Consider the following 22768-nt stretch of genomic DNA (forward strand, 5'->3'; position numbering starts at 1 on the left):
ACAAGGCTTGTTATCCTGTCAAAAAAAGCTGTTGGGTTGGTTTAACATGATTGTTCTTGACAAATCCATGCTGACTGTTATTTATCACCTTATCTTCCAGTTGTTTACAGTGGATAGTTTAATAATTTGCTCCATTATCTTTCCAGATACTGAAGTTAAGCTGACTAAGGTTGTCCTTATTTCCGTTTTTATATATTGGCACTATATTTGCCCTCTTCCAGTCCTCTGGAATCTCTCCCATCTTCCATGACATTTCAAAGATAATCACTAATGGCTGAAACTGAAAGGTTGTTTAGTGCTCCTGCCGTTTCCACATTTTCTTTTATTGTTTTTTTCCCCACTCATTGAGTCATGGGCCTACCCTGTCCTCAGTCTTCCTCTTGCTTCTAATGTATTTGTAGAATGCTTTCTTGTTACTCTTTATATCTCTAACAAGTTTAATCTTGTTTTGAGCATTAGCCTTTCTGATTTTTGTCCCTATATACTTGTGTTTGTTTATATTCATCCTTTGCAATTTGATCTAGTTTCTACTTTTTATAGGACTCTCTTTTGGGTTTCAGATCATTGAAGATCTCTTGATTAAGCTTGGGTGGTCTCTTGCCATACTTTCTATCTTTCCTACGCAGTGGGAGAGTTTGTTCCTGTGCCCTTAATAATGTGTCTCTAAAAAAAAAAAATTCCAAATTGGTTGAACTGTTTTTCCCCTTAGACTTGCATCCCATGGGATCTGACCTAACTCCCCGAGTTTGCTAAAGGGCATTCTTGAAATCCATTATCTTTATTGTGCTGTTTTCCCTCCCACCATTCCTTAGAATCATGAACTCTATCTTTTCATGACCACTTTCACCTATGCTGCCTTCCACCTTTCAAATTCTCAACAGTTCTTACCTATTTGTCAAAATCGAATCTAGACCAGCCTCTCCCCTAGTAGCTTTCTGTATCTTCTGAACTAAATTGTCTCCAGTATATTCCAAAAACTTGTTGGATAATCTGTGCCCTGCTGTGTTATTTTCCCAATAGATGTCTGGGGAGTTGAAAGTCCTTTGCTTTACGTGATTTTGTTAGTTTAAAAAAAAAAAAAAAAGCCTCATTCCCCTCTTCTTCCTGGTTAGGTGGTCTGTAGTAGACCCCTACTGTGACATCACCCTTGTTTTTCCCTCTTTATCCTTATCCAGAGTATTTCAACAAGTCTGTTTATTTCCATCTCAACCTCAGTCCCAGGTGTATACATTTTTAAGATATAAGGCAATATCTCCTTCCTTTTTTCCCTGTGGGATCTTCCTGAGCAAGCTGTACCCTTCTATACCAATATTCCTGTCATGTATTATCCCACTAAGTCCCTGTGATGCCAACTTTGTCATAGTTATTTATTAACTAGCATTTCAAGTTCTTCCTGCTTATTCCCCATATTTCTCGCATTAGTATACAGACATCTAAGATACTAATTTGATTCCTCCTGCATGCCCCCCCGCTATGTTTTCTCTTCTCTCCCTTGTCCCTGCTACAACAGCTCATGCTTTCCCCAGATCCTGACCGTTCTCCCAGATCTCCATGCTTTTGACAAAGCTGTGGGCTTTTGTCACCTGCCCCATCGAACCTAGTTTAAAGCCCTCTTCCCTAGGTTAGCCAGTCTGTATCTAAGTATACTCTTTTCCTTCCTCGATAGGTGGACCCCATCTCTGCTTAGCAATCCTCCTTCTTAGAACAGCATCCTGTGATCAAGGAAGCTGAAGTGCTCCTGGCGATGACATCCTTGGAATCAGGCATTCATTTCTGGGATGCATCTGTCTCTGCCTGGGCCCCTACCCTTAACTAGAAGGATCAGAGAGAACACCACCTGCCTCCCCGACCCCCTCCCCTCCCAGCTCCTTCACCCTTACTCCCAGAGCCTTATAGTCACTTCTGATCTGCTCATGGTCAGACCTCACAGTATCATTACCTGCCCCCGTCGAACCTAGTTTAAAGCCCTCCTCACTAGGTCAGCCAACCTGTTCCTAGATAAAGAATCCTTTTTTTGTTTTTGTTTTTTTAAGCCTACAGTAGAATGGCAGGTAAATTCTGCTTTGAAGAAGAAGAAAGAACTGCAGGTCTCTGAAAAGTATTTTGTCTCCACCTGAGTTTTTCTTACAGTTAGTACACCTCTACCTCGATAGAACACTGTCCTTGGGAGCCAAAAAATCTTACCGCGTTATATCAAACTGGATTTGATCCGCCGGAGTGCGCAGTTCCACCCCCCACCCCCCCCGGAGCGCTGCTTTACCGTGTTATATCTGAATTCGTGTTATATCAGGTGGCATTATAACGAGGTAGACGTGTATTTAAATGGTCCTAGTTAGGCATTGAAGTTGAAGCTGGTGTTTTGCTGGAGAATTAGCAATCAACAGTACATCAGTTTATATTGCGAAAGCTGTCTTCAGAATGAAAGAAGCTAAAACCTAGCTTTTAGAAGTAGGTGTGTATGGTGATGGAAGGATATTCTGTATGAAACAGTGAAAACTGCAGAAAGACTATAATTGCTGAATCTGTAGTTTTCTTGCACCCTCAGTTTTCACAAGTCCTGAATCTTTCTTTAGAAGGATAACACCTACGGTTTGGGTAATAACCTAACTTCTGTTTGTGCAGTAATGTGCTGAGAAAATTACCTTTTATTTTTGCCGATTGTGTGGGAGCCAAACTAGCCAATCCACAAAAATCACAGGGGGTCCAAAAATGACTATTTTCCCGGAAATCATGCAAGAATGTGAATTTGCATTTAGAATATAATCAAAACTGTATGTGTATACACCCACACATAAACATGAGTATTTTATTGTAATATGTTTCCCAAATCTGTGAAATTATAAAAACCTTTTTTGCTTTTCTTTCCTTCACTTCTATTGTATAACTTCTTAAGGTTTTATCTTAACCTTTCAGTGTCTGTTTTATGTAATTCTTTTCTTTGAATACTACTAGTTTTGTTTTTGACTGTCCTTTTATATCTCATCTCAAACACTTCTCTGATTTTCCCTTGTTGTTAATTTTCTTTCTGCTGTCTCTTCTCAGGTTACTACTTTCTCTTTATTCTATTCCCCCTCTCTCCCCTTATTTTCTTCACTTTTGTCTTCACTTCTTTCTCAGCATTCTTTTCAGCTGCCCTTCTCCCTTTCCCATTGTTACTGTAACCTCATTGTCTCTTCTTTCCCCTTCTTCCACAGTACAATGGAGGGGTGAGGGGGCATGTGGAAAAAATACAGGAAGAGCAGATTTTCTTCCTTCTCATGGGTGTGGATGAGAAGCAGGCAAAGCAAATAGAGGATCAAAGGATGCCAAATCTTCTCACTAATGGTATGAGTCAACTGTCCCTTCTCTGTACTGAGAACCTGAGCACCGAACCCAGCAGCATAGTAAAGAGACCAATAATGAGCTGCTGCTGCTCCTATACTGTGGTTTGGCAGGGCTACTAAATCCTGAATGAGTTCAAGAGTACATCACATCCTTGGAGCTCACGGTTCCCTACCTTTTCTGTTCAGGGGCACTCCAGAATTTTGATGCTTTATCCTGTTACAAGGATGCATCACTAATTTTCTCCTCAGATTAAAATGAAAACTTTCTTTTCATAGAACTCCACTGAAGAGGAGAAATTAGTGATCTATCTCTGATTTATAAACAGATGCTTAGATACACATTAGTAAAAACACTACATTTTCTTCAAACCCATATACTTGTGCATGATGGTTCCTGTATAAAATACAATGTATAAAAATATTTTGATTCTTCAGTAGTCTTAAGTTTGAACAAAAAAAATATTTTTTAGAAGAGTGGGATCAACTTTTAGTAATCAGCATGCTGAAAATACAGTACACTCACTTAGGCCTTGTCTGCACTAAAAGGAAAAGTTGATCTAAGCTACGCAATTTGAGTTGTGAATAGCATAACTCAAATTGACATAGCTTAGATCTACTCATCATGAAGTCCACGCTATGTGATGTCAATGAGAGACGCTCTCCCATCAACTTCCCTTACTCTTCTCGATCAGGTGGAGTACAGGAGTCAACGGGAGAGCGACCGGCTGTTGTTTTAGCTGGTCTTCACTAGACCAATTAAATGGACTACTGATGCATCAATTGCTGCAGCGTCAATCCTCTGAGTGTTGACAAGCCCTTACAATTGGCTATGGATTAAAATTGGAGTAAAACATTTCAGTGAATCTAAGCAATGCCTAAGGTGTTTAAATGGCATGCTTGGTGTTACCTGCAACCTATTCATAATAGACCTCAGGTAGTTTACAAAAGTAAAACTTAGTAGCATTAAACTTAAGTACAATTAGGTATGTAAGCACACCAGAATAAGGAGAGTGGACTTTAACGAACTTGTAAGGTCCAGTGAAAAGAGAATCTAAGGGACGAAGGAACTCAGTGAGCTTGTATTAGTGCTGTAGCCATGGTGGTCCCAGAATATTAGACGAGGTCTGACCTGAAGAAGAGCTCTGTGTAAGCTCAATAGCTTCTCTTTCATCAGCAGAATTTGGTCCAACAGAAGATAGTACCTTACCCTCCTTGTCTCTCAGGAGAGCTGGAAGTTTCACAGACACAATGTCGAAGGCTCAGTAGCAAACTATTCTGATATGAAGGCAAGCTAGGAAGACTAGTAAGAGGCCAATATGGCTCCATGAGGAACTCTTTAATGACCTGAAAGTCAAAAAGGAATCTCACAAAAAGTGCGAACATGAACAAATTGCTAACGATAAGTGCAAGAGAACAGTGCAAGCATGTAGGGACAAATCAGAAAGGCTAAGGCACAAAATGAGTTACATCTAGCAAGGGACATAAAACCTCTTTCTATTGCCTTTTATAAATATATTAGGAGCAAGAGAAAGACAAAGGAAAAGATAGGGACACTGCTTAGTGAGGAAGGAGAGTTAATGATGGATGACATCAAGAAGGCTGAGGTTTGTCTGTTTTTTGCCTGTTTTCACTGAAAAGGTTTATTGTGACCAGATGATTAACACAGTTAATATTAGCAAGCAGAAGGGAACACAAGCCAGAATAGGGAAAAAACAGGTTAAAGAATATTTAGATAAGATAGGTGTGTTCAAATCAGTACTCTGGGGTGCTTAAAGAATTAGCTGAAGCAGTTTCAGAACCATTAGCAATTTATCTTCAAGAACTCCCGGAGGGTGGGTGAGATCCCAGAAGACGAGAAGGGCAAATACAATGTGTACCTTTTTAAAAGGGAAGCAAAGAGAACCCATGAAATTACAGATCTGTCAGCCTATCTTTGATACCTGGAAAGAAACTGGAACAAATTATTAATCAGTTTGTAAGCACCTAGAGGATAATAGGAGAAGTAATAGCCAACATGGATTTGTCAATAACAAATCATGCCAAACTAACCTAATTAAGTTTTTTAACATGATTATTGGCCTACTGAGTAGCGTGGAAGCAGTAGATGTGATATATCATAGAGGGGTAATACTGAAAGTGACCTTGAGAGGTCATCTAGTCCAGTCCCCTGCACTCAAAGCAGCACTAAGTAATAACTAGACTATTCCCGACAGATGTTTGTCCAAATATCTTTTAATAATTCTTAAGTAACCTTTGACATTCCCCTGAGCAAACCAGGGAAATATGGTATAGTTGAAATTACGAAGGTAGTGAACAATTGATTGAAAAATTGTACCTAGGCTAACTCTATACTGTGAGCTAAAGTTGTGATTCTCCTGCTTGTGTACATGTCTAGTGGAGTCCCAAAGGGGTCAGTTCCGAGTTTGGTATTTAGCCAACATTTTCATTAATGACTGGGATAAGAGAGTGGAGAATATGGAGAATATAACATTTGGGGATGAAGACAAGCTAGGAAGGGTTGCTAAGACTTTGGAGGACAGGATTGGATATCAAAACAACCTTGATAAATTAGAGAGTTGGTCATAAATAAATAATATTCAGAAAAGACAAGTGCCAGGTACTATTGTTAGGAAGGATAGTCAATACTACTGCAGTAAAAAATCTGTGGGTTATAATGGTGCACAAATTGAATATGGGCCAACAGTGTGTTGCAGTTGTGAAAAAAGCTAATATTCTGAGGTGTATTAACAGGAGTATTATATGTAAGACTGTCATAGTATCTTTCCCAATTCTGAACCTTAGCGTCCAAAATATGGGTACTAGCATGAATTCCCCTAAGCTTAATTACCTGCTTAGATCTGATAAGCTGCCACCAATCAGGAATTCGAGTGCCTGATACACTCTGATCCCCCCAAAACCTTCCCTGGGGACCCCCAAGACTCAGACTCCCTGGATCTTAACACAAGGAAAGTAAACTCCTTTCCTCACCGTTGCCTTTGTCAGCCTTCCCCTTTGAATCACAACACAGAGAAATTAGGTCTCCTGGAGAGAGAGACAGATTCATGCTCCGTGAATCTAAAACAAAGGGATTCCACCTTTCCCCTCCCTTCTCCTTCCCTGTTAAGTACAGACTCAATTCCCTTGAGCCTCAACAAGGAAAAAAAATCACAGGTCTTAAAAGCAAAACTTTTACTTTTTTCTTTCTTTTTATTAAAAGGTCTATCTCTGCAATTTAGATGGTAAAAAGTTACAGGGTCTGTCAGCTTAAGAAATTGGAGAAATAGCTTCCTCCAATAGAAATACAATTTAAAATACTTCCAGCCAAACACACATTTGCACATAAAGGAAAACAAATAAAAAGACTATACCGCCTTTCTACCTTTATACTTAAACAACATTAGAATAGAAGATTAGAGAGCCTGTAGGTATGTGTGGTCACTCTCAGAGCCCAGAGAGAACAAAACAAAAATCCAAAAAAACACAAACAAAGGCTTCCGTCCACCGAGATTTGAAAGTATCTTGTTTCCTGATTGGTCCTCTGGTCAGGTGTTGCAGGTCACTGTTTGTTAACCCTTTACAGGTAAAAGAGACATTAACCCTTAGCTATCTGTTTATGACAAAGACACAGGAGAATATTGGCCTGTTCTACTTGGCACTGGTGAGGCCTTTGCTGGAGTGTTGTGTCCAGTTTTGGGTGCCACACTTTAAGAAAGATATTGACAAATTGGAGAGGATCCAGAAGAGAACAAAAGTGATGATAGGTTTGGAAATCATGACCTATGAGGAAAGGTTGAAAAACTTGGCATGTTTGTTCTTGAGAAAAGATGACTGGGGAACGGGGATCTGGTTACAGTTTACAAATATGTTAAGGGCTATTACAGAGACCACTGTAGCTGATTTTTCTCCATGTCCACTGGAATTTAGACAAGCAGGAATGGGCTTAGTCTGCAGCAAGAGATATTTAGGTTAAATATTGGGGAAGAACTTCCTAAGTATAAGGGTAATTAAGTTCTGGAATTGGCTACCAAAGTATGGCATGGAATCCCTGTTATTGGAGATTGTTAAGAACAGGTTAGACAGATAACTGTCAGGGATGGTCTAGGTATACTGAGTACTGACCACTCGAGGTCCCTTCCAACTCTACATTTTCTGTTTTTCTCTGTGCAAGTATATTATAAATGATGTAGTGTTGGGTTCTTTTCTAGGACACTAGTGACAAATTCAAAAAGTCAAAGCACATTTTGGTAGTTGTATTCTTTAATTCTCTCTGTAGTATGAAATCCGTGGAAGGGGTAATTGGAAGAAGCACGCTAATGTGAGGGAGATGCCTACTACCGAAAGAACATAAATGTAGTTTCACCTTTTTGTAAACTTTTATTATGCGTACCTCTAAATTACTTCAGCAAATAAATGCCAAAGTTCACTTAGATGTCAAATCAATATATAAACAGTTTACATGCTGCTTTTGATGTCATGACTGACAGCTATTCACAGGAATTTGGTTTACTATTGCTGTCTGTAATTCTCAGTGAGCTTGCCTTGTCTTATCATTTTAATATCCTATTGCATTTAAATTTTGATGATAAAGAGCCTATTTATTATAACAATGCAATTGGGTGGCATAAAAGTTCTAACATAATTATAGGTGCCAGTCCAATATCAAAGAGCTAATCTCGCATTTTAAGGTCACAAAGTAAGAAAAGGGCTGACCATAGATATACCCTAGAACCTCAGAGTTATGAACCCTTCGGGAATGGTGGTTGTTTGTAACTCTGAAATGTTCATAACTCTCAACAAAACGTTATAGCTGTTCTTTCAAAAGTTTACGACTGAACATTGATTTACTAGAGCTTTGAAACCTTACTGCAGAAGAAAAATACTGTTTTTAATCATTTTAATTTAAATTAAACAAGCACAGAAACAGTTTCTTTACCTTGTAAGTCTTTATTAAACTTTCCCTTTATTTTTTTAGTAGTTTAACACAGTAATATACTGTACATTTGGTTTTTTTGCTTCTGCTGCCTGATTGTGTACTTCTGGTTCCAAATGAGGTGTGTGGTTGACTCGTCAGTTTGTAACTCTGGTGTTCTGCTGTACCTATTCCAGCCTATATTCTCCTTAACACCCTTAGAGAAGAGAGACGAAAAAAATGGGCTTTGCAGCAAGCCTAGAAGACTAATGTTCTGGACTCTGATAGACCACAAGAGGTGGAAGGTGGAATGACTTTCAAAACAGGAGACCTGCCACCCTCCACGCAGAGAATGCTCTGCCAATATCTCTCTCTTACTCTGTTAAGGGAGCTTGAGCTCAAGTGCCCTCTGCTGATCTCAACTGTAACTAATATATTATGGAAAGAGAAGAATTTTCAAGTAACCAGGTGTCAAACAATGTAAGCCTTTTTTGGTTTAAAAGCTGCACCTTGGATTCCACCCAGAAACTTATTGGCAGTCTGGGTAGGTCACAGTGCATTGGTCTGATGTGCATCTCAGATTAAACAGGCTGTAACATCCTGCACTGTATTCAGTTTCTGAATGATCACAAGATGTATCTAGAATGCATCACAGCAATCTAATCTCAGGGTGAGAAAGGTATGGCGATTTGTGAGAAGGTGTCATTGCAAGGCACAGATGAAGAAAAACACTCTTGAACACAGCTACTACTTGGGCATCGAGGAGCAGCCCTAGATCAAATGCCAAGTATGCTCTTCTCTTACCAAATAGTAGCCATACTTACTCAATAAGGGTTCCTGACATAACTCTTCTAGCTGCTTCCCCAAGGCCGTCAGCATTATCCATATTAAGTCACAGCCAGCTAGTGATAGTCTAGACACTGGGTAGTTTGTTACTACTACAGCTCTATCAGAGGTGGCAAAGATGTAGAACTGTGTATTAGCAACACACTAAATGCATTGCAGCCCTTATCTTCTCAGTGGTTCGCTGAGGCCTCATGTACTCAGTGAACAAGAGCAGTGACAACATAGACCATTGTGATGTCTGACCAGAGAGAACCCTAGAGCAACGGAAGCAATTCCCCACACCTACCGTTAGGTTTGTTAGGTTTGTCTCAAAATGACAGGAACAGAGCCACTCAGCAGCTCCATCCATTTCTATTAGCATCCACTAACTAGACAACAATTTTTTCATTGTCAGTGAAGGTTTCAAGCAGATCTAAATGAATCTACAGAGACTTTATTTTCGCTCATTTCAAGGAAGAAATCAATGTACACAAATCGTTTAGTTTCTGTCCCATATTAAAACCTATAACCAGATTGATAGCGTTCAAAGAAATCTGAGGAAGCAAGAAACTGCCCAAGTTGGCCTGCCATAACCTACAAGTGCACAGTTCGTAAAGAAAGCTGGAGGAAGCATGTGTATTTTTAGTTTGTTGTGAAACTGCAAATATAGAGAAGTGTTACCTTGGAATCTAGTACAGTACTTGACAATTAAAGCTATTTGGATGATATAAACAGTTACCTTCCTATCTGCATCCTTGTAGGAGTTCATGAATATGTTTAGTAAAGTAGTGTTTTCTTGTTTAGTCTGTAGAATCTTTTGTTTCTCTTTGTGTTAGAATTAATTCTAATTTTAAACACTTGTCAAAATAATATCTAGTGAATGGCTTTTAAAATGTTAGTTATTGTCTTCAGGGAGCAGAGTCTTGTTCGCTGCCTGTCTTGCCATTCTGAATGCTTTCTCGCTTTTTCTTTTTGGAATGAATTTAATGCTCATAAGATCAGTGTTCGTCTACACTGAAAAATAACTGTAAAAATGACTTGATAGGGTTCCATGTTTTATATCAGTTATTCTTTATAAGAAATATTGCTTTTGCAAGTCAACACTTTCCTCTTCCCCAACTACCAGCCGTACAGCTTAATCAAAGATTTAAGTCAAACTATTTCCTTTCTTCTTGCACGTCCCCAGTAATGGTTCTGTAGGCCAAACCCTGTTCTCAGTAATACCCATGGAACCCTCTTTGAACTGGAGCTGATTAGAATCTAACGCATTCTGTTGATGAACAGGAAAAAATAATATCTAGCTCAGTGATCTCTGTAATGTGAATAGGAGCAAAGGTCTATGGGGGTGGGGATTTGCATGTATACAAATTCTCCTGAAGTAATAAATATACTACAGTAGAACCCTTACTTTATGAACTAATGTGGGATTGTTAATAAAATTGAACATATGTTACACAAGATGTAGTGTAAAATTTGTAGTGTGGTGCACCGTCACTTGTCCTTCAAACCACTACAAAGCAATTTCCAACACATTAAATGCATCAGAATGTTAGGGGATGTTGACTTGTTCTTCACAGACATCACTTTGTGATTTTTATGTTTTTCCCTCATCAGGAAAAATTGTTTGTATAACTGATTGGTGTGTCTAGAATCAAGGTTCTACTGTGTTGCAATACTACCAGCCTTCAGATAAGCAATGCTTAAAAATATCCGAGGTAATCATTATAATTTTTATATATAAGCGGGTGATATCAACTAGATGCTTGAAAACTGGTAAAGTGCTTGAGAAAGTTAATTGACAATTTAATCTCTGTTCCAGGAAGCAAATCATTTTAACAGACTCAGAGGGGACTTTCAGAAACTGGAAATCCAGCCTAAGATAAGCTGATAGACAAACAACTTCTTTGCTTCTGTCTTTTCCACAGGACCATTCTTTCTAAGTGATAAAGGCAGGCCTCCCTAAGAGGCTATTAAGGAAGCTAAGTGGTCATGGGGTGAGGTAAATTACTCTTTTGGATTATGAAGTAGTGTTAGTACTTTCTGAGAATGAAACAGTTCCCCTACTGAATCAGTTCTACTTCCTGCAGTGTCTGGGAGTTCCTTTAAGGTCTCCTATTTAAACTTCGACTCAGCCTGGCTTTACTTAACTGCAGATGGTGGCTCACAGCACAGAGTTGAAGTGCTGGAGTCCAGAGCTCTGATGAACAGCATGTAGAAACAATCTCTCTGTCATCTCCTTTAAGACACCAAGTGCATTGAATACAAGCATCAGAATAGTTTAATTCTCAATGTTTTTGATTACCTCTCAATGCAGAAATATTACATCTTTCTGTAGCTACTTATCTCTGTATTTTTTCTCACCTTTGGAGATGGGACACTTCCATAACCACAGTACATCTGAAAGGAGGTGTATTTGAGCTTGCAGTATTGAAAATGGGCTAATCGTGTATTGCCCGAAATGTTCCTTCTTGTGTAACCCCATTGGATTAGGATTGTTCAGCACCACGGTCAATCCATTTTCATTAGCTAAAATACTGGGAAGTGATATTTTCCAGTTGTGATTTCACTGTAGACTGACTTAAGCTCTCTGAAAATATAAATTAAAAACTATTAATCTGATATACTTCTCCAGACATAATTTAACTTTACAGTATTTTATTTCATAGCCTTCTGATGTTAACTTAATCTTTAAAAAGTTGCATGTTAACTTAATCTTTAAAAAAAAAAAATAAATAAAGTATGCTAGGTGTCTCTAAACCTGCAACTGCCAGAAGTTGGGACTGCCCTGTTCTGTTCGTTCCCTCTGAAGCATCTGGCACTGGCCACTGTGAAGATAGGATAATGGGCTAGATGGACCACGGTCTGACCCAGTATGGCCATTCTTACATTCTTATTTAGCTGACAAGAGAAATGCTAATATCTGAAAAACTTATTTTAAGTCTTCGCTGGCCATAGTTACAAATCTTGAATAATTTTTGCGTTTTATCACCTTAACTCTGGATTTCCTTTACCCAAATGAGAAGTCAGTGCATGTGTGGTGGGGAGTGGGAAGCACAGGTTTTATGAGTAAATAGGTGACTATAGGCAATGGCAGAAAAAAAATTCTCATATAGACAATATTACATTGAACAAGTGAGGCAAGCAGGCCTATGAGGAAGTCTTGTCTGACCACAAGCAATGAATAGAGAGGACTTGGCAACCACAGGAAATAAATCCAAGAAGCTCAATAAATGCAATATTTTCCACGATATAATTCTGTTTAATAATTGATTGACCTTTCTGAGTAGGTAATGTTAGGAAAAGGAACTTGAGCCAATTCAGGAGTAATCTCTATTGATTACTCATTCAGGAAAGATTCAAAGTTTAAGCAGTACTGCAGAGGAAAATAAATAAATTGAATCTTTCTAAGAATAATCTCCATACTGGTGTCTCAGTGGTATGGACTCTTTTGCTCCAGCTCGCACTTTTAAGGTCCCAGCCTTATGCAGGTGCCTTAGGGGAGGACAAATCAGACTACTTATCCTTATATCAGCATTTAAAGAACTTCCTAAAAGGAATAGAACTGATCAGTCTTCCTCCAATATATTGACTTCTAATTTGGAACCTAAGTTCGTCAGTAGCTCGCCTCTTAATTGCTCAGACAATATCACTATTTCCTTTCCATAAACATGGCTAGTCTCTAAACAGTAACATCCTTGAAGTATTTCTGAACTAGGAATAATGTCTGTCAAGCCCTAATACCGTGTTTTACAATGACAAGTTGGTGCTGGGAACATATTTTCCTTCATTCACAAAGATGTCTTTTTGACAGATTGCAAGACATAGCTTTACTGTTTCTGCCTGAAGCCTGAAGGAGCGAGAGCAGCACAATCTAGATGACAAAACATTACAAATGTACTTAGCAAGAATGTAACTAGTCAGAAAATCAAGCTTCCTGTTCATTCATTTCTGTTTAACAGCACAAGAAGAGAAGGCTTCTAAACTTGGCGCAACTAAATTAAATTTTCCAGAGGCCTATAGAGTGAAAGGCAAGAGTCTTTGAAAAATGTTAGAGGTCACTTTGCTAAATGGTAGAAAAAATTATTCTGAGGGGAAGCTGAAGTGAAGTAGCTAGTTCATCCATTTTCAAACTGCTGCAAGTAAGGCATGCAAATCTCATTTGGTGTACTCTGAGTGAAGAGTGGTGTGTGTACTACCTTGATTATTATTAAATATCCCAAAGTGAGACCTGCGACCTGCACTTTTATATGTACTTACTGTAGTAATGGCAGAAGTAAGAACTAGAGAAGAAATGATCCAGTCAACAAGATTTTCTTCTGACAATTTGGGCATCCATATATTCCTTTTATATGGTTAAGAAACACACTGCTGCAAAGGAACAGTGTTTTTTTGCCTTTTCACTTTCTTGTATCAGCAGATGACTTAAGTATTATAGTGTGTGTCTCAGAAATGACCTTGGTAGAGACTTGTGGCCTCTATCATCTTGTAGTGAGGCACTCAAAGTATGCTTCTGTGGTCTTTTTCTTTAAGAATAAAGTAACTTGTCTGGATTAGCTTTAAAGCATTTTAGCTTTTACCACTATACAGTGAAACCTGTCTGAAGTTACTGTGCAAGGGATAACTGAGCATTTTGTTTTCTATTAATGGCTGATCTTTAAAAGGACAACAAAATTGTACAGAAATTTTGGTTATTCCATCAGTGATATCTTAGAAGGTGACCTGCTGATGGGTTCCTTCACCAAGTAGTTGAAGAACCAATAAGAGGGGATGCCATTTTAGATTTGGTTTTGAGGAGTAGTGAGAACCTCATAGAAGAAATGGTTGTAGGGAACAACCTTGGTTCGAGTGATCATGAGCTAGTTCAGTTCAAACTAGATGGAAGGATAAACAAAAATAGATCTGGGACTAGGGTTTTTGATTTCAAAAGGGCTAACTTTAATGAATTAAGGAAATTAGTTAGGGTAGTGGATTGGACTGAAGAACTTGTGGATCTAAAGGCGGAGGAGGCTTGGAATTACTTCAAGTCAAAGTTGCAGAAACTATCAGAAGCCTGCATCCCAAGAAAGGAGAAAAAAACAATAGGCAGGCGTTGTAGACCAAACTGGATGAGCAAGCATCTTAGAGAGGTGGTTAAGAAAAAGCAGAAAGCCTACAAGGAGTGGAAGATGGGAGGGATTAGCAAGGAAAGCTACCTTATTGAGGTCAGAACATGTAGGGATAAAGTGAGAAGGGCCAAAAGCCGTGTAGAGTTGGATCTTGCAAAGGGAATTAAAACCAATAGTAAAAGGTTCTATAGCCATATAAATAAGAAGAAAACAAAGAAAGAAGTGGGACTGCTAAACACAGAGGATGGAGTGGAGGTTAAGGGTAATCTAGGCATGGCCCAATATCTAAGCAAATACTTTGCCTCAGTCTTTAATGAGGCTAATGAGGAGCTTAAGGATAATGGTAGGATGATAAATGGGAATGAGGATATGGAGGTTATTACCACATCTGAGGTAGAAGCCAAGCTCGAACAGCTTAATGGGATGAAATCGGAGGACCCAGATAATCTTCATCGAAGAACATTAAAGGAACTGGCACATGAAATTGCAAGCCCATTAGCAAGAATTTTTAATGAATCTGTAAACTCAGGGGTTGTACCCTATGAATGGAGAATTGCTAACATAGTTCCTGTTTTTAAGAAAGGAAAAAAATGTGAAATGAGTAACTATAGGCCTGTTAGTTTGGCATCTGTAGTATGTAAGGTCTTAGAAAAATTTTTGAAGGAGAAAGTACTTAAGGACTTTGAGGACAGTGGTGATTGGGACAAAATACAACATGGTTTTACAAAAGATAGATCATGCCAAACCAACCTGATCTCAGAGTAGCAGCCGTGTTAGTCTGTATCAACAAAAAGAACATCAGCCACACCATCAGGGGCTCGTTCACCTGCACATCTACCAATGTGATATATACCATCATGTGCCAGCAGTGCCCCTCTGCCATGTACATTGGCCAAACCGGACAGTCTCTACGCAAAAGAATAAACGGACACATCTGACATCAGGAATCATAACATTAAAAAACCAGTAGGAGAACACTTAACCCTCTTGAATCACTCAGTGACAGATGTTAAGGTGGCAATTTTGCAAAAGAAAAGCTTCAAAAACAGACTCCAACGACAAGCTGCTGAACCTGAATTAATATGCAAACTAGATACCATTAACTTAGGTTTGAACAAAGACTGGGAATGGCTTGGTCATTACAGTAGTTGAATCTATTTCCCCATGTTAAAGTATCCTCACATCTTGGTGTCAACTGTCTGAAATGAGCCATCTTGATTATCACTTCAAAAGTTTTTCTCCTCTCCTGATAATAGCTTCTCTTAATTAATTAGCCTCTTACAATTGGTATGGGTGCTGCCACCTTTTCATGTTCTCTGTATGTATAAATATCTTCTTACTGTGTGTTCCATTCTATGCATCCAGTGAAGTGGGCTGTAGCATGCTCAAATAAATTTGTTAGTCTCTAAGGTACCACAAGTACTCCTGTTCTTCAACCTGTTCTTCTTTGAGAAGGTAACAGATTTTTTAGGCAAAGGAAATGCAGTGGATCTAATTTACCTCGATTTCAGTAAGGCATTTGATACAGTTCCACATGGGAAAATATTTTGTTAAATTGGAAAAGATGGGGATCAATATAAAAATTGAAAGGTGGATAAGGAACTGGTTAAAGGGGAGATTACAGTGGGTCATACTGAAAGGTGAAGTGCCAGGCTCGAAGGAGGTTACTAATGGAGTTCCTCAGGGATCAGTTTTGGGACCAATCTTATTTAACTTTTTTATTACTGACCTTTGCACAAAAAGTGGGAATGTGCTAATAAAGTTTGCTGATGACACACAGCTGGGAGGTATTGCTAATACAGAGAAGGACCAGAATATCATACAGGAAGATCAGGGTGACCTTGTAAACTGGAGTAATAGGATGAAATTTAATAGTGAAAAGTGCAAGGTCATTCATTTAGGGATTAACAACAAGAATTTTAGTTATAAATTGGAGACACTTCCAACTGATGTAACAGAGGAGGAGAAGAACCTTGGAATATTAGTTGATCACAGGATGACTATGAGCTGCCAATGTGATGTGGCTGCTAAAAAAGCTAATGTGGTCTTGGGATGCATCAGGCAAGGTATTTCCAGTAAAGATAAGGAGGTGGCTAAAGAGAAATTAATGAGGGTAAGCAGAGCAGAAAAAACAATCTTTCATCCATCTCACCTCTGATAATGTTGGTAGGATGCATATCATTTTGAGTAATAAAATTACCAACTGGCAAATCATGATACTGGAACAAAGTGATACAGTAAAGCAGGAAATTTTCAACAAAGCTGAAGTAATAAGAATGAAGTGGCTAAGATGCAGGTCATTAAAATAATCTTCTATACTAGAAAACTAGACGTTAGTACATATACACTTAAAGAGCTAATGGGTTGATCCTGGATATTGAACTAGCGTGCTTCAGTTCAGTGCCATGTAAACTGGTTGAAATAATTATTTATGAAATGCCATATGAGCATGAGGTGAGGACAAATAAGCAAGGCTTCCATAAAGGAAACTTTAGAGAGAGTTTCAGTTCCACATTCTCACTTCTGGCCTCTGAACAAAGTAAGAGACCATCAGAACTGGAGCTGCATCAGTTAGAACAGTTGATGTCTGGAAAATTCCTAAGCCTCTAAGCTATCGGTGAATGGGACATGCATCTGACGAAGTGGGTATTCACCCACGAAAGCTCATGCTCCAAAACGTCTGTTAGTCTATAAGGTGCCACAGGATTCTTTGCTGCTTTTACAGATCCAGACTAACACATCTACCCCTCTGATACTTGGCATTATCTTAGTTAATGTACTCTTGCCAATCTATGTTGAACTTTTTGGGGGGGCTTTTCTTGACTCAAGAAAAATAGAGAAGAGTTCATTTCTTCCTGTCTATGACAGCTTTCCTGTAAAGATGGAGAGGATGAGTTGTGGAGTGATTGCTGTCTAAACAGAGTAAGGGGGGGGAAAGGGTATCAGTCTCTTTAATATCTTCTTCCTCTTTTCATGAAATTCTAGGGAAAAAACAGCTCTTTCAAACTTGTTTAGATTCAAGTGAGTTGCTCTTTCATTGGCTCCATAGCTTCGTAGGTAGTCCTTAGGAGTCCTCTTCATCTTATGAATATGTAGTTTATTAATTATTATGCAACACTTTTATTTAATTGCCTTTGCCCTTGTGGCAGGAAAGCAAGAGAGTTAAAACTAGTTTTTATTCAGTACATTCTCTAAGACATTCATTCCATCTTATTACAGTTTGACAGGAAATGAAATTCTGTTGACAAAAAGTCCGAACACTCCTGTTCTTTTATATTTAAAACTTTCAAAACACTCTTTTAAAATTAAATAACTTTTAGGAAGTCTTTAGCTCAAGTTTCATTGGTTACCCAATGAAATTAATAGGCACCAGGTTTATAAGTAAGACAAGAAAGTACTTCACATAACATGCAGGCAACTTGTGGAACTCATTGCCAGGGGATGCTGTAAAGGCCAAAAGTAAAACTAGGTTCAAAGAAGAATTAGGTGAATTCCTGGAGGACAGGTTCATCAATAGCTATTGGCTGAGATGACCAGGGATGCAACCCCATGCGCTCGGTGTCCCTAAACCTCTGACTGCTATAAACTGGGACTGGATGACATGGGATGGAGCACTTGAAAAATTGCCCTATTCTGCCCTGCAAGGTGGGAGTGTCCCAAACTTTGGCCTGCAGCTAGAGCTTGAATGTCTGCAATGCAGTTAAACAGCCCCTTAGCCTGAGCCCCAGGCACGGGCCAGGCGTGAGTGTCTAACTGAAGTATAGACATACCCTCTGAAGCATCTGGTGCTACCCACTATCACAAGACAAAATACTGAGTTAAATGGACCACTAGTCTGATCCAGTGTGGGCGTTCTTATGTAAGTTGTTGATTCTTCATGGCAATTTTTGGAAATATGATTTTTCTTGTCTTCCTGGCATGGGTGAGGGTTTGCCAATAATTAATTAATTCCCTATTAATATAAATGTTTCCATATTTAAATGGCTTCTTATGATAGTTTAGCAAAGTTGTTACATTCCACATAGGTACAATAAAGCATTTTACCACTTATATAGAAATATTAGGAGCTATATTAGGAGCTTTGCATTTAGCTAACATATTTGCAAGTCTCCAGTTCACAAAGTTTTTTGCCACTTCAGCATTTAAGAAATAAACATTTCCAAGTATGCATTTTCCTCTAAAGTTTTTAGGAATGAAAGCAGATTTTCTTGCAAGAGGGTGGGAATTGGTAGAGCCCTTTAGTGCTCTCATAACACTCCCTGCATTCCTTTCGCAGACGGACCTCTTCCTAAAACATTAATGTTTTACATGGTTTGTCATCTTGATGTTTGCTTTCCTTGGGAGATGGAAGCAGAAACCTGGTATTTCTTTGATTAGCTTTAACATTGTGTAACATACCTAGTTAGACATACGTATTATTTCCAAACATACTGGCTATAACATACTTGTAGCTACGTCTTAACGTTCAGCAAAGGTGAAAAACAAGTTTGAAACAACCTAATAAGTTACAATAATTGTATTAATCATTTTTGCATAAATATGGAGGTCTCCCCTACAATTACATGATGGTAGTCTTTCCTTGAAACTGATAATATAAAGATGTATTTATCCTTAGTGAAATCAATTCCTTGCTTCCTTACATATATTTAATGTAGAAAAGCAATTTTTTTATCTTAGGTCTTGATTTCATTTTTTTTTTTTTGAGGCCTGAAATGTTTAATTACCTAGTGTATTGATGTTTTGACCTATTTCCTTTCAACTGTAATCCAGCTCAGATCAAAGTGACAGGAAACCCTAGGTTTAATACTTTATATTGCCCCAAGTTGTCAGTAGTTGGGTGACAGTAATGCAAAGAAGCTATAGAACTGTGTTCAGAGCATAAAAATGTAAGAATGAAGCCAAAAGCTTCCATCTGGCTGAAGCAAAAATGAATAGGCTGATGTTAACTAGCAGAAAGCTGTCCTGAATGGCAGAGATGTGATATTCTTGTGCCTCCTTTCTTTCCTGAAATCAAAATACTTTGAAAATATTAACAGACTTAGCTTGTTATATACTTGGATAATGACTTTAGTATTTAAAGATTTGTTTAACAATGCTTGTTTTAAATGGGACCCCCACAGTGCCAGAGCCACCAGCTCCCATGAGCAGCAGGAGCTAGAGCATCCCCTCTTCCCCCCACAACAGGGCTCGAGCTCTCATCCCCCCTGTGTGGGTCAGGCTTCAGTTGCCCTCCTTTCCCCTATCATTTTTAGTAAAAGACACAGACAGTTTCCTATCTTTCATGAATTTTTGCTTATTGCCCACGACCATCCATGACTTTTACTAAAAATAATTATGACAAAATGTTAACATTACTCATCAGGAAAATCTTCCCAGTAATCAGTGGTGAGTAAATTTTTCAAATCATGGTATAAGGAGTAAAAGCTTTCTTTATAACTAATCTTTTAACCATAACCATGATGTCTAAAAATATGATTTGATTTAATTTATAAATAACTTCATACACAAGCAGGTAAACATTTTTTTAAAATAATCTCTGAATTTAGCACCATCTCCCTATTTAAAATTACATTTCTCAATTTAAAACATTTCCTATCAGAGAAAATAAATTCTTTAGCTCCCCCCACCTTGTCATCAGATAAATGTAATATTTAACATTGCCGTTACACTTTGGACCTCTTATATTTTAATATTAGCGAGACAAGGTGTTTGAGGTAATATCTTTTATTGGACCACTTCTGTTGGCAAGAGAGACACAACTTATCACTCAGGGTGGTGTTTTTTTTCACACGGCTGAGCGACAAAAAAAATTGCCCACATAGGCTATATCTACACTAGCACTTAACTCAAAATGTCGCTACTAACTACAAGATTTGAACAGATTGTTTAGCATAAATAATTTACACAAATTTCAATGAACCATTTCAAGGTAAGGTGGCCCATTAACACCCATCCAGTAATAGGGAGGAAAGGAAGGGGGTTGGTTGTAAAGGGTTACAGATTGTTGTAATAAGCCATAAATCCAGTGTCTCTATTCAGTCCATGATTTTTAGTGTCTAGCAAAATTCTGAATTTAAACTCCCAGGCTTGTTTTTTTGAAAGTGTTGTCCAAGTTTCTTTTGAGGATGAGGACTGATAGGTCAGATATGGAGTGATAGCTTTGTGAAAAGTGTTCACCCACAGATGATATAGTGTTTATCATGGCTTCAACAACACTGCATACAATATTTTAATATTGTCTCTCTAAGAACATTCTTTCAGACCTGCAGGTAATCCATGGTGATGAGCATGGTATAAATGCCTAGATAAAGCATGGAGAACTGCACCAAAGAGGAAGCAGATATTTTTCCATAGAAGATCAAGCTCCCATTTCCTCATTGATACACACATTCTGTTGTCTCCATTAATAGTTTAGAATTCTTGTTTACCTCTAAAGTGCAATATTTATTATTCTTGCATTTTAACACGATTGCACTTCCAAAGCCCCTTCCTCTGTGGTTTTCAAAACACTATCAACATTGATAAATTTTGCATCACAGAATACTCTTTTGTGAAGAAACTATTATCCCTGTTTTATGGGGATGCACCTAGTTATGTGACTTGATCAAAGGTTAGTCAAGAAGTGAGAAGGAATAAGCAGATATGATTTAATCATGTGCCTTATACATAAAACCATTTTTCCATTGGAATGAATTAATCCTGTCGGACTGAGTTTTAATTTTTTAAATATCTTCTTTCTCTGTGTATCTGTTGGTTGTTAATGTTTATTGCTCTTAAGTCTTTGAATACTTAGTTGTGCATTATTCTACCAAATGGGAACAGGTAGAACTGTACATGTAAATCTTAAGAGCTTTGCACAGTTGCATTTCAGTAAATCAGGCTTAAGCAAATTGTTCTCTTCTTCAGGGGATAAGTGAAGCACATTTTTACAGGAAATAATAAGTATATATCTGCTGCCTAGTGATTTTTTTTTTTGAATGTGGCAGTTTAGTAGGGTTTTTTAGCACACAATGCGCAATACCATTGAAGCTCGGTTTTGCTTCATTCAGTACTCAGGGCGGCTCTTGGCACCAGTTAAACAAGCAGGTGCTTGGGGCGGCATAATGCTGTGTCCTCAGCTCAAACTTGAGGCAGTGTCCTGGGCTGGATCCTAACTGCACCGGGGGGAGGTAAACAACTTGTTCCGCTGCTGGGCTGAAGCGGGGAAGAGAGCTGGCTAAGTGGGGAGCGTGTTCCTGCTGCTCTCCTGCAGGCAACGGCCACCCCACCCCCCCAGGCGGGAGCTGGTAGTGCGGCCCTGCCCCGGCTGCAGAGGATGGGCCGCTCCTCAGCTTGTCACCGCTGCTGCAAGCCGAGCAGGAGCAGCCCGTCCTCTGCAGCCGGGGCAGGGCTGTGCTACCGGCTACTGCTCGGGGATGGGGGGTGGCCTCTGACCGAGGGAGAGCGGCGGGAGTTGGTAACGCGGCCCTGCCCTGGCTGCAGAGGATGGGCCGCTCCTCCTTGGCTTGTCCATGGTGCTCTCCCATGGTCAGCGGCCGCCCCACAGGTGGGAGCCGGTAGCGTAGCCCTGCCCTGGCTGCAAAGGACGGGCGAAACATGGCGCCCAAGCGGGCTGCTCCTCCTTGGCTTGTCCCTGCCTCTGCCTCCTCCTCCTCCCCTCTGTGCCACCTCCTGCCAGGGGAGAGGAGAGGGGAGCGGAGTAGTAGCCCAGACTGAGCCAAACTCATGCCAGGGCCAAGGCAAAGACCAAGGATGAGTGGGGCTGGGATCCAGCAGCAGCTGCAACCCCCGGCCGCAGGAGTGGCGGCAGCAGTGATGAATCCACCTTGGGCCAAATCCGCAATAAGGTAAGAGTTGGGCTGGCCGGGAGGGGCCCCAGGACCCCTGGGGAGCTTCTGCCTGCTTGAGCCCCAGCAGCTGCTGCCTCCCTCCCCAGCCCCGCACAGCACGCCAGTGCCTGGAGTCTCCTTCTGCTTCCTTGCCCTGCAGGTGGCGAGCGATCTGGCAGAGAGGGGCAGCATCTGTCCAGCAAGCCCAGCACCTCTTCCTTGGCTCCTCCAGCCCCAGAGCTCTCTCCATTGCATGCCCCTCAGGGTACCAGCTGGGCGGCCTCCGCGCTGGGGAAATGCCAGCAGGGCTGGGTCCAGTGTGTATCCGAGCTCGCAGGGAGCTCTCTTGCCCCAATGACTAGTGCCTTACCTACGGCAAGTACAGTAGTGCAATAGGAGCATGACATGAAAAATGTCACATGACATGGTCACTCAAATCACGATTACGTGTGTGTACTATGCTGCTCTATTGGCACCATTCACACTAATTTCCGTTTCGCGTCGGTGCCAGTGGTTATAGGGCTAAAATGTCGGGACAAAAATGAAAATGACTTTCTGGTGCTGCCTACTGGCAACAAAGAGAGAAATGGCAAAAAGAATTAGAAAAACTATGTCGTACATCAAAAAAGTATTTTTTAAAAGTCGACAATCAAGGAGAAAGCTGTAAGCAATGCATTGATGGTGATTATTCATCAACTGATGAAGACCAGTCAAAACAGATTACCTTTATCAACTGATAAAGATGAACAACAATCTGACCAAAGATTATCTTTGCTA

At 39.6% G+C, this 22768-nt stretch overlaps 1 protein-coding gene and 1 long non-coding RNA gene across 7 annotated transcripts in view; one reads left to right on the forward strand and one right to left on the reverse strand.

Annotated features, from left to right (window-relative positions):
- Nucleotides 1–22768, forward strand: part of CDK8 (cyclin dependent kinase 8) — a 161654-nt gene that overhangs the window by 91170 nt on the left and 47716 nt on the right. The gene's annotated exons all lie outside the window — the stretch shown is intronic.
- LOC115651411 lies at nucleotides 1451–21920 on the reverse strand. The gene is made up of 3 exons (XR_004000348.1): nucleotides 21910–21920; nucleotides 11877–11882; nucleotides 1451–1939 (listed from the first exon to the last, which is right to left on the reverse strand). It is a non-coding gene; the product is annotated as an uncharacterized LOC115651411 (long non-coding RNA).

The sequence above is a fragment of the Gopherus evgoodei genome, chromosome 1 (assembly GCF_007399415.2).
Source record: "Gopherus evgoodei ecotype Sinaloan lineage chromosome 1, rGopEvg1_v1.p, whole genome shotgun sequence".
Lineage (NCBI taxonomy): Eukaryota > Metazoa > Chordata > Testudines > Testudinidae > Gopherus > Gopherus evgoodei.